The following is a 12,112-nucleotide window of genomic DNA, read 5'->3' as shown; positions in this document are numbered from 1 at the left end:
TTGTCCCCATTTGTTTCTCAAATTAAAACTAAACCCTGGAACATGATGGAAGCTGGAGCAAATCTTTGTTTCATTGATTCAGTTGTGCAATTTGAGAATTAGTAAGATGGCTCTGCCTTAAGTGGAGCAGTAACATCCCTCCAAAAAACTGTGTCTGAGCCAGATTTCACTAGGAGTATGGGAAGAGAACTGAGCTGAAGTTCCCATTTTCTTGGGGCTTTCCTTAAAGACAATTTTTCATTTCCTGTGGAACAGAAAAGGCAGAGCATCTTCTGTGTAGCACACTTGTCCTTCTGAAATTTCTTGCCCTGAGAATATAAGAGGGAGGCTCAGATGAGACAAGTGGAGCGTTTGGGAGATGTGTAATCATATTCCAAGGTCATAGGCTTTCTTTCTTGAGTATTAACAGAGGGTTTGCAGAGGCCTGTGGAGAGTTCACATCAGATCCAGCAGATGGCAGCCATGCAGCCCTCATCTGTGTTTTGCCATAAAACAGGACATTGAGAATGTTGTTATCAATCCAAGTATTTGCATCTGGAGCAGGTGTCGAATAAGCCAATGGGGCACATGACCTCATAGACCACCTTATGCCCCAAGGTTAAAAGGCTTTGCTGGCACCTCTGCGTTGGAGTAGTTCCTTTCTGAGACCAGAAGGGGCTCAAAGGCTCAACCTGTTCACCAGAACATTATCTTGAAAAGTGAATGAGAAACTGAGACATCTAAGAGTCTTCAACAGGGTAGGCACAAGAGAACTTGCTGCGAGATTGTACTTAGGGCCAGCATCCGCAGCCAGACCATCAGGCTTCTATTGAGACCCACATCCCACACAGAAAGATTTTAGGTGTCTCTTCTAACAGGCCTGCAAAAGGACAACACAGACCCATATAATAAAACCACACTATGGCGTAAAAGGTGTGCCAAGAACGCAAGCAAAGGGCATCCAGTAGTGCTCTCATCCCCTATACAATACGCCATTCACTTCTGCACAAAACCTTAATTTGGCACTATGCATAGAGCTGGGAAGAATCACATGATCTGAGCCATCCAGAAAATGATACTGAGAAGGAACAAGAGGAAGGTGTGGGTGCAACAGCCAGCCATCCTACCACCTGCTGACTTTTCTTTGGGAATGAGGGATGCCTCAGCATACCGGACTGGGCAGAAAGAAGCATCCCCTGGACCATCATTGGTTTAGAACTAGGGGATATCCTTCCCTGTTCGACATATTCTCAATTTCATTCCAGTCAACTTTATAATGAGCACAGTATGTGTGCGCTATGACCCATTTCAAATACTCATAATTAGCTGAGGGGTTTTAAAGACATTTTGGCCAGTAATGAGCACCCTGGGCCTTGATTCTAGGCGTTCCTAGGAGCATTATTTTCCCCATGTGACCCCTGAATTCAGCATCGATGCCTGCCTTTCTTTTCCAAGAGACATTTGTGGGGGGGCGGGAATGCCCCTTGAGAATAATCAGAATCCCACTCTGCAAGAAGCTGGCATCCATCTTGTACTGAACCCCTTGTCTTTAAACTACAAAAGAAGAAAAAGAAGTAGATTTCTCTCTATCCAGCAAGGGCAGAAACCGTGAATTGGCTTGCTTGACATATATTCATTAACGAGGAAACCACTCCACTCTTTTGTAATTCCAAGGAACTCTTTGTGGAACTTTGGCTTGCAAGGCTGGCCTGTACCTTTGATTAAGTGAAACCTTTTCTCTTCCTTCTGATTCAGAGGGCAAGTTAGAAAGAGAAATAGATCAGAGCCACTGAGCTAAGATAAAGGTTCTCAAAGATCAAGAACTATGGAAGCTTTTCCCCATAATTAATAACATTGCTAGCCATCTGGCTAACTCGAGTGATTTTATGATGCTTCCACCTCACTTCTAAAAAGCCTGCTTTTATTTTGCAATATAATTTGTGACTACAATGACTGATTCAAAACTTTGATACCAAGAAGAGAGAAAATGCTCCATGTCCGTGCTTTAGCAATTTTCCATTCTTCCCTGAGAAGTTTCAGTTTGCAAATCAAAGCAAGTGGGAGAACAGAGAGCCGGATGTTAAAATCATATTGACTTGCAATGGGATGACAAAAGAGACTGGATACAGTGGGTTACATGCCACAAATATTCTAGTGGATGTTTGCTTTCCACACTTTTTGGAACACTGCAGGAAAAATAATGATTCAGCTGCAGCAGAATATGTTCTCATCCTGCTGAGCGTTGCTTCCATGTTTTATCATACACTATGCTGTAAAAATCCATACTTATATAGTATTATGATCATCTGCAGGGCTTGAGCATACACAGTGGAGCACAGGAAAAGTACAGAAGGTGGCACAAGGTGCCAAAATCTGCTTTCTGATGCCTTTTCTACACAAGGCATTTCGCATACACCTGTCATTCCTTAATCACAGTTGTTTATGGGTTCTTTAGACAATAATGTGCCCTCTGGTTTTGCTTCTGTGTCTAACCAGCAGTTTCAGCGAGCTTGTCTCGAGCAGGGAAAATGCTGTATTTAATTATAAAAATGAAAGGAAGTGTGACTTCCTGGTGTGCCTTTGTGCTGTCCCACTATACCACAGTGCCACCTAGAGGTTATGTTGCAGAAGAACAGCAATACATTTGTGTAGAGCTCCGTCTCAGTTCTGTAGTGAACCGAAAAGGAGATGATACAGCAGCTGAACAGGATTGGTGGGGAGGGGGAGAGAGAAGTTCTGCAAATCTGTTTGCATCTCCCTCTCTTTAGAGCAAGTTTCTAGTTCCTATGCTTACAGAGATAGGCTTAGGAACATAGGAGGCAGAGATTTGGTGTCATACTGGATCTTGAATTCCAAAGGAATGGGACCAGCTGGCGGAATATAGCTAAGATTTAGCATTCTCCTTTCCTTCAGTCTCAAGGGAAAGTCATGGTTTAGCACTATGGATCTCTCACCTCATTTTCCAAAGTTAAGCCCTGCTTTTTAAGACATGTATTTAATTTTGCATGCCACTCTTTCTCCAAGGGACTCAATAGATCAGATCCGGTAGTGTAGTGGAGCCACATTTCCCAGGGAAACACCACCAGCAAGGATACTGACATGATCCACCACCAGTCACAACAATCCCTGTTCTTTCTGAGCTTAGCTACAATTTTCGCAGCAGCCAAGGAGAAGTGAGTTTTCCCAACAAGTGATTGTTCCCTGTTGTGGCACAAACCCAGTCTCATTCTTCATAGAGATTAAAACTTCTAGAACTGCCTGAATTTTTGGATTCTCCCTGAGAACAAGGCTATGGGGGATTGTCATGATGCAGCTCTGTACTTCAGACTTGGCCACAGGTTCTGTCCTGTGCTCGAGCCAGCAAAAACCAGCTTCCACAAGCAATATTTCTCTCCATGGGGGAGATGGCTAACAATGGCTACTCATCCCAAGGCTATAGATCACTTCCCTATCAGCCACAGTATGACTCTGTCCATCAGTTGCTGGGAAACAAATGTGGGAGGTCTTGCTCGTGGGCTTCCCATCAGCCATCTGGTTGGCCATGGTGTGAGCAAAAAGCAGACCGGAGAGAACTTTAGTCTCCAACAAAGCGGTTTCGCTTCCCCATTCCAGAGGGGAGAGTTGGGGGGGGGGGGGGATAAGTAGTCTCAGGCAGGATGGGGAGTGAAGATCATTTGCAAGAGCTGCCTTCCTCTGGCAACTCGGTATAACCCATGATTTTGAGTTTGAGTTTGAGTTTTGTGGACTCTGTTTTATCACCATAAAACCCCTGTGAAACATGACTGATTAGATTAACCTGTAACAATCTATTTTTGCTTCATGGGTAAAGAAGGACTTGAAAATCTAGAACAAATCTGTTCAAAATACGGGTTAGAGCTAGACCTGCCTCAAAGGAAGCACTGCTGTTAAATAATATTCATCATTTAGACTACTGTTATTAAGGTTCTTCATCTCACTTTCTTTTGGAGGCTTATAGCACAATCCTATGTAAATCTACTTGGAAGTCAATCCCATTGAATTAAATGGTGCTTTTTCCCAGTTAGGTGGGCACAGGATTGCACCCTTAATGTACTATCAAAATTCTTTTTTCCTCTTTCCTAGCGATAGTACCATTAAAAATAAACCTTTAAAAAGCCATACACTGTACCAATTTTCAAGACAACATGAAAGACTTGTTCAAAATATTGAACAGCAACAAGATTCCCTATAGTACAAGACTGGCTCATTAAAAGTGACAACTTCTGAGAATGCTGTCGCACTTTCATCTCGGCAAACAAAAAGGCATACCATGAGATTAGTGAGCAGTTCTTTACATTAAACCTTTGTATTTTGTCTGCAAACAAAACAGGGCAGCAGCATCCCTTCACTTGCCCTATGGACTGCAAACCACAACAAAATGGCAAATCGTCAGTTTCATAAGATCCATTTAAGAAACTTTGTTAAAATCATGACAGTTTCAAAGCCACCCTCCCATCCATGATGCTAAAGAGATGCTGCTATTTTTAAAGAAATACTTTGCTGAGCCTGCATCGCCTTTGAGCCCAAGGTTGGAAAAGTTGCATTCCACTGTAGATAAAAACCCTTGTGTAGCCCTCATACTTACTAGCTGAACTCCAAAGGAAGCTATCCTTGGCAAAAGTTTGCCAAAACTCAAAGCAACTGGCCAAGGACCTTTAAAGCAGAGTCACCTTGGCAAAATACCCTCCATGAATTACATGCCTGTGCAGAGGCCGGATGGTTAAACCCACTTTGTTGATGGAGAGATGAAATTTCACCTTAGCTGTGCCTTAAGCCGTTTCTGCGCATCAGCTGAGCACCTTGCGCTGTGCAGGTGGGCTGGAGCAGGAAGCCAAGCCTCACAAACTTTCAATATGATAGCAATCAATAGTGAGAAACATCCCTTTTCGAATTCAGGCCCTCTTGGCAGAAAGGACATTCAACTGTTTTGCAAATCTGTTCTGAACTCTCTGACTGGCTTAGCTCTTTTTAACCTCCTGCAATCACATTTCAGAACATGATCACAAATTCTTAATGCATATGGATAATTTTAAATTTTGAAAGAACAGGGCAGGTACAAAGCTGTCATTTTCCAGCAGTAATTTTTCCTGTGTCATATTTTTCATCAGTTCCAGGTATAATGTTCTGATGTTAATCCAGCAGCAGCAAAAACGTGTAGATATTTTCAAACACTTGAATTAGTAGGATAGCAGAAGAACAACTGGAAGTACTTCAGAAAGAAGTACTTCCTTTGCACAAGGTTTGCAAATGTCATCGCTATTTAGGCTCGAGAGGATTCTAGATGAGCCTTTTATTATACTGTCTTCCTGCTCGTTCATAGAGTTTTACAGGAGATGCAGCAATCAGCAGTTCCATTTGCAAGCCTCCTATGTTTTCCCAAAACTTCTTCCATCTTTTTTCTTTCCGCAAAGAGTCTGTTAAAATCCCATAAAATCCCCCAAAGCAAGAATACGGAACCGTGATTGTAACACTAAACATCAATATTCAGCTTTTTAACTTTTCCAGATCCAAGAAGGAAGGGCAAGTCATGAAGAGCTCTATGTAGTACATGTGGAATGCACACTAATAACATTTTTAAAGCCATCCTGAACATCACTCCCTCTAATAACAAACAGCTGGTGAATGGAAACAGGAGCGAAGCCAGATGAGGACCACTGGAAAAATTAGGAAGAGAGCAACATGCTTGGGAAGTTTGTAGATGTGCAAAACGCCGCAACTAGAAGGAGGCCTGTCTCACCTACCCCCACACTCCTTCACTGGCCCCCTGAAAAAACAGGCCAATGAAGGTTGAGGGCTGCTGCAGGCACAGAATTGTGGAGCGGTGAGTGGTACGTCGATAAGGCTGCAACACTGGGGTGCGGAGATGAACGGCTGGCTAGAACCCCGAGCAGGAGTAATTTGTTTCGGTGGGAGGAAGCACTGCAACATCTCATGGCATGTCCGACTTGCCTCTGCAGAGAAAGGAATAATGGGGGCAGTGCTTTTTCTACCAGAAAAAAGAAACTGTCCCTATTCAAAGGGGGCAATTGGGGGGCAATACAACATGGCAACATCTGTCTTTCTTGTTTAGCACGGTGGTCTTTATAAAGCACCTTTCATGCTCAAGGTGCTTCCAAATGCTTTACTGGGTAATGAGTTAGGGACTGGTGTTATGGCGGTTGCTAGCTCATTCGGCATGAAATAGCGCACACGCAGCCTTGGACAGTAAACCTGCCTCAGCTGTGAAGAGCTATTGCCTCAAAGAGCGTGTTCATTTCCCTTTCTTCTGAACAAATGTTGTAGGGTTTTTATCTGCAGCAGACAGCTTGGCTCAGCCTGCAGGCAAGCACAGCTGCCCGCACCCATATCTTTTCAGGGACTGCTGTGCTATAACAGGAAAAGGGCAGGAATTCGGAAATATGCAGCTCATATTTTAAAAGCGAGGACCATTTACACTTCCCATTTGAGTCTTTCAGCACAGAAATGCTCATCAGCCCCCACCAGGGCCTTGCTCACGAGGAGAGGGACTTGTTGGGGGATAGATGCTGCAGTTTTCTGTTGCCAGTGTTGGGCAAATTCAGCTAAATCCTGGCAGAAAAGAGTGGCTTATGCATCTTTGTGTTATAAAATGCCTGCACCCCTTTCTCAAGGAAGCACCCAAAAATTCCAAGCCAGGTTACTGTTTGGCTTTTGCTGCTACTTTATGAAGTGGGACTTGATGGCTTCCCCAAGAAGCTGCCAGGGCTGTTGTTTTGCTGATTGGTTGACAGTTCAAATCCGCAGACGGGGTGAGCTCCCATGCTTTGTCCCAGCTCTTGCCAACCTAGCAGTTCAAAATCATATAAATGCAAGTAGATAAAAAGGTACCACTTGGGTGGGAAGACAACAGCGTTCCGGGCACCTCAGTGTTTAGTCATGCCGGCCACATAACCACAGAAACTGTCTGCGGACAAATGCTGGCTCCCTCAGCTAGGAAACGGAGATGAGCACTGCCCCCTAGAGTCAGGCATGACTGGACTTTAATGTCATGGAGAAACCTTTACCTTTTTCACTTTAAGACCTGGTCAGGCTGCCAGGTTAATAGCATTGCAATCACCCTCATTTGCATGCCAAGACTCACAATAATCCTATGATGGTTGTGTTAATAACTTGCTATCAAATGCCTTTGTACTGAGCCCCCTCTTCAGACCTCTCACCTTCTTCTGACTGTGTTCACCTTATTTTGTCATCAGCTGCCCAACTGCTGGGCCCATGTGACTCAGAATCTATAAAACACTCTGTGTATGTTCTAAAAGCTTGTAGTTGGTGGTGGAAACCACTACCCAGTCGCATGCTGCCGTAAGTAACTGCAGGGGCCTGGGTGATCTTTCAGTAAAACTACTGGGATTCAAGCCAATTCAATCTTCCCTGCAGGTCCTGGTGCTTCATTCTCACCATTTAGTCAAAAGGCCCTGGCATCAGCAACAAGCAGGTATGCTTGTCCACAGGCAGACCCACCTGCCTGCAGCTGTTCCAAGAGGCGCTTGCAAGCATGTCATCTCCTACGTTGCCACGGACACACGATAGCACAAACCTGCTCCCACCATTGGCACCAGACTTACTTTCTACCGGCAGCACAGCAAGGCCATTAGCCAACCACAGACTCAGACCTCCAACCTTCTGGAAGCTGGGTTGCTGTCCCACCCCTTGAGCCACCATGATCCCTCACTGAAGAAAATCCAGGGCCCTTGTAGTTTTCTGGGTCTTTGCCCTGTCCCTTCCCACTCAGGTTTGGAAGGCCAGCAGTGTGGGTCACAGCTCTGCAACTTCCTCTTCTTAGCAGATCAGCTTAAGGCAGCCACTCCACGCACACACAGCTCACAGATTTCTGCTCTGGCCTGTCCCTTCCTTGCTTCCTGAATTAACCCCCGCCTGCCCCAGAGCTTCTGGCCACCCTCGTGACAGCATTAGCTGACTCAGACTGTCCTTCTCTGTGCTTTGAATTTGCTTCCTCCTTTAGTTACCTCATCTCCCCTTCTGACTGGAAAAGACCCAAATGTCGGGTGGGCAGGAGTGCTCTTCCAGAGTCCTCTATCTGAAGGGATGTCTCAGTCCAATTCCAGTTGAAAGATAATGAACCCTAAAAACATACCCATGCACTCTTAGCACCTGAACAGGTTGGCATATGATCACCTGGCCACAGTCCTCCACACCACTGGTTTTCAACCTTTCTGCAGCTGGGGACCAGCAAAAACAGGAAAACCAACTCAGGGACCACTGAGACAGAAATGGAAAGCACTATACACATAATACAGTATTCTGTGTATTAGTTTCCAAAAACAATGCCAAAAAAATGGAAAATTCTCCAAAGCAACCAGAAACCGAGCAACAGAAGATGACAACAAAAGAACAAAATACCAAAATACTGGCATGGCTCCCAGCTGGCTCCCCCTGGGCTGGCTCCCCACTCCCCGGCCCCCGCGGTGGCACCAGTGCACCCCACTGAACGCGATGCCGACGGAGGAAGAGGTGCTGGAACACAGCTGGCCTCCATGCTGGTCCACGGCAAGCAGGATGCGCCTCCCCCCACAATACCAGCAGGAAATCTTCCACATCCCATGGCTGGTCCAGGGACCGGTGGCTGAAAGCTCCTGCTCTATACAATGAAAATATATACTTTATTTCTTCTCCTAGTTGAATAAATATTCCTAATTTTGCATCTATACATACGTATCAGTTCATGGAAACAGTATGGAAATCACTGCTCTCTTTAGGCCTCTGTTTTGATGATGCGGCATCTCTTTTTTGGCCACTCTTTTTTGGCTCCCCTTAGCATGAAACCCCTCCAGCGCCCGACTTCATGCCCCACAGACAGCACCGCCGTGCACGGAGCTGCTGTTCTCTTTGCCGTTTCTTTCACTTTCCAGTTGCAAGTCTGAGTTTCCAGTGTCAGCAGGGCAGAATATTAGTTTCAGTATTCCAAACTGGCTTCAGTAATCACTGAGTCTACAACAACAACTGTCTTACAAATCCATGTTGACTTTCACTGTTGATCAGTTTAAAGCCGTCAAAGTTTGCAGTGCCTGAACTCATTAGATAAGGGAAAACCGGGCCATCTAAACCATGACAAATCTTGGCTGCTGCAAAGATTTGCTACTGCAAATTAATTTTCAAAATACGAACAAAGACCCCTGACCCTCTTGGGGGTTGTGTGTGTGTGTGTTGTGTGTGTGTGTTCTTGGATATTAATGATGCTCTTGAAACAGTTAAGTCAGTGGGTCCAAAAAATCATTTTTAAAATAACATAAATTAAGTAATCTCTTGTCTCCTTAGTCTGGTATTCTTCTGGCAGGGCTCTTGTTTTTTCAAATGAGGATGGGTATGGTTAAGAGTGTGGGTATAGGAAGTTCTTTACCTTGCAAAACAATGGATTATTTTTTTTTAAATAACAGATTTTCCTTAAAGCCAAACTCCATTTTTGTACTAGCAAAATAGTTTGTGTAGGAATGATGGCATTGCTCTGGATAGTTTTGAAGTGCAATTAAATCTCAGTGTTGCCTATTTCAAGGATAAAAACTGCATCTCTAGCCTTGACAACAGCATTATTTATTTATTTAAGTCACAGATTACAGATTATTTATTACATACAATTACATAGCGCTTTCCAGTAAATTATCAAAGTGGTTAATAGAAATTAGAAAAACATAGTAAGACCTGATTTGTACTTAATGGCAACCCAGAGTACTGGTGAGTACGGGTTGTAATTTAATTGCTAATTACCGTTTTTTTCTGTGTATAAGATGATACTTTTTCTTTAAAATATTTACCTAAAAATGGAGGGGCGTCTTATACATGGGGGGGCCAAGAGGAGAACCACGGGCATGCTCGGGGGGGGGGGACTGGCGCGCAGGTGCACACGCAGGGAGACGGTGAGGCGGCACATGTGTGTGCACAGCAGCAGCTTGCTTGTTAACCATAAACAACTCAGAGTTCACAACCCAAGAATGACACATGGGTTCTTTCCACAGGTAGTTTGTAGATAGACTTGCGCCTCACTTGATGTCCGATCGTGATGCAATAACCTTTTCAAGGAGTTGTCAGTACATGTAAATTCTACATGCCTCTCTCTTTCCCTCTTTGAATGGCATCTCCCCACTTGCTTTTCCCCAAGCCTACTGCTATGTGGACCAATTAGTTCATCTTAGCCTTTTTCCACATTCCTGTAACAATGTGCATTGAGCCGAATTTAAGCCCGTGCGAGCCAGCCCAAAGCCGTATTAATGCACAACCTTTGCGTGTGTGTGTGGAGGCACAGAAATGATAAAACACCGTATCCAAAGGTGTTTAGAGAAAAAGGGCCCTTAGTGCAGGAACAAATGAAGCCTGTCAAACCAGCATCAAGAAGGGCTCACTATGCTGGCATTTCAAAAAAGGAAATGAGCAACTTCTGTGTGTGAGATTAGAAGAATAACACACAAAACCCAAAAAGGCAATTTATTGCTTATGGTTCGAAGACCCTAGCTTCTTTCTTCTCCTTTAAGGACCTGTATACTTTGCATATACTTATGCTGCAGATCAGAGCAGGAGTGAAGCCTGATTTAGGAAGTATCCTGACCATCAGTTCAGAAGCTACTGCCTATTAGATGGAGTACAATAGGCCTGATTCAGAGGGGATGGACCTGGGTTCATTTACCTTGTTCCAAGTGTCAGGACAAAATGAGCAAAAGCGCTGCCATAATATGGCTGCTAAAAGCCTGACAGTTTTAGAGTTCAGGTGAGATTCTGATCAGGAATCCATGCTGCATGTCCTGCTTCCCAGGTGCAGCTTAGAAATGCTAATATCTCTGTCCTGAAAGGTCTTCCTTCAGAGGTACACTCTTAGATATGCTAATTGTTTACCTGTCCTGAACGTCCTTCTCTTTGCATTGTGTTCAACCCTTGTTGTAATTGTTGTTAGTAGTGAAGTCCTGGTCGGACCCATGGACAACATTCCTCCAGGCCTCCCTGTCCTCCACCCCCTCACGCCAGTCCACTTAAGCTCACGCCAACTGCTTCAGTGACTCCATCCAGCCACCTCATCCTCTGCCGTTCCCTCCTTCTTTTGCCATCTATTGGTCCCAGCATTAGGCTCTTCTCCAGGGAGTCCTTCCTTCTCATTAGGTGGCCAAAGTATTTGAGTTTCCTCTTCAGTATCTGGCCTTCTAAAGAGCCGTCAGGGTTGATCTCCTCTAGGACTGACCAGTTTGATCTCCTTGCAGTCCAGGGGACTCGCAGGAGTCTCCTCCAGCACCACAATTCAAAGGCCTCAATCCTTCGGCGCTCAGACTTCCTTATGGTTCAGCTTTCACAGCCATACATTGCAACTGGGAAAACCATAACCTTGACTATGCGCACTTTTGTTGGCAGGGTGATGTCTCTGCTTTTTCGTATGCTGTCTAGATTTGCCATAACTTTCCACCCAAGGAGCAAGCATCTTTTAATTTCTTGGCTGCAGTCCCCATCTGCGGTGATCTTGGAGAAGGGAAAATAAAATCTGTCACTACCTCCACTTCTTCCCCATCTATTTGCCAGGAAGTGAGAGGACTGGATGCCATGATCTTAGTTTTCTTAATGTTGAGGTTCAAGCCAACTTTTGTGCTTTCCTCCTTCACCCGCATCAAGAGGCTCTTTAGTTCCTCTTCACTTTCTGCCATTAGGGTGGTATCATCTGCATATCTGAGGTTGTGGATGTTTCTCCCAGCAATCTTAATTCCAACTGGTGATTCATCTAGCCCCTACTTTCTCATGATGTGCTCTGCATATAAGTTAAATAGGCAGGGCGACAATATACAGCCTTGCCAAACTCCTTTCTCAATTTTGAACCAAACAGTGGTTCCGTGTCCAGTTCTCACTGTTGCTTCTTGACCCGTATATAGGTTTCTCAAGAGACAAATAAGATAGTCAGGTACTCCCATCTCTTTAAGAACTTGCCTCAATTTGTTGTGATCCACACAATCAAAGGCTTATTGTTTTACCCTAAATGCCCACCAGCTTCCCCATCCTCTCCAAACTGATAGGTTATAGAAGCATCTTGTACAGACTCCATCTTGGTGGTCCCTTCCGGAGCTTCCTACATGCCATGTGTGTTTCCTGTACATTCAAATAAATTGTAAATGTT

The sequence above is a fragment of the Varanus komodoensis genome, unplaced genomic scaffold (genome assembly GCF_004798865.1).
Source record: "Varanus komodoensis strain SLA01 unplaced genomic scaffold, ASM479886v1 scaffold23, whole genome shotgun sequence".
Taxonomy (NCBI): domain Eukaryota; kingdom Metazoa; phylum Chordata; class Lepidosauria; order Squamata; family Varanidae; genus Varanus; species Varanus komodoensis.
This window is presented reverse-complemented; position numbering follows the sequence as displayed.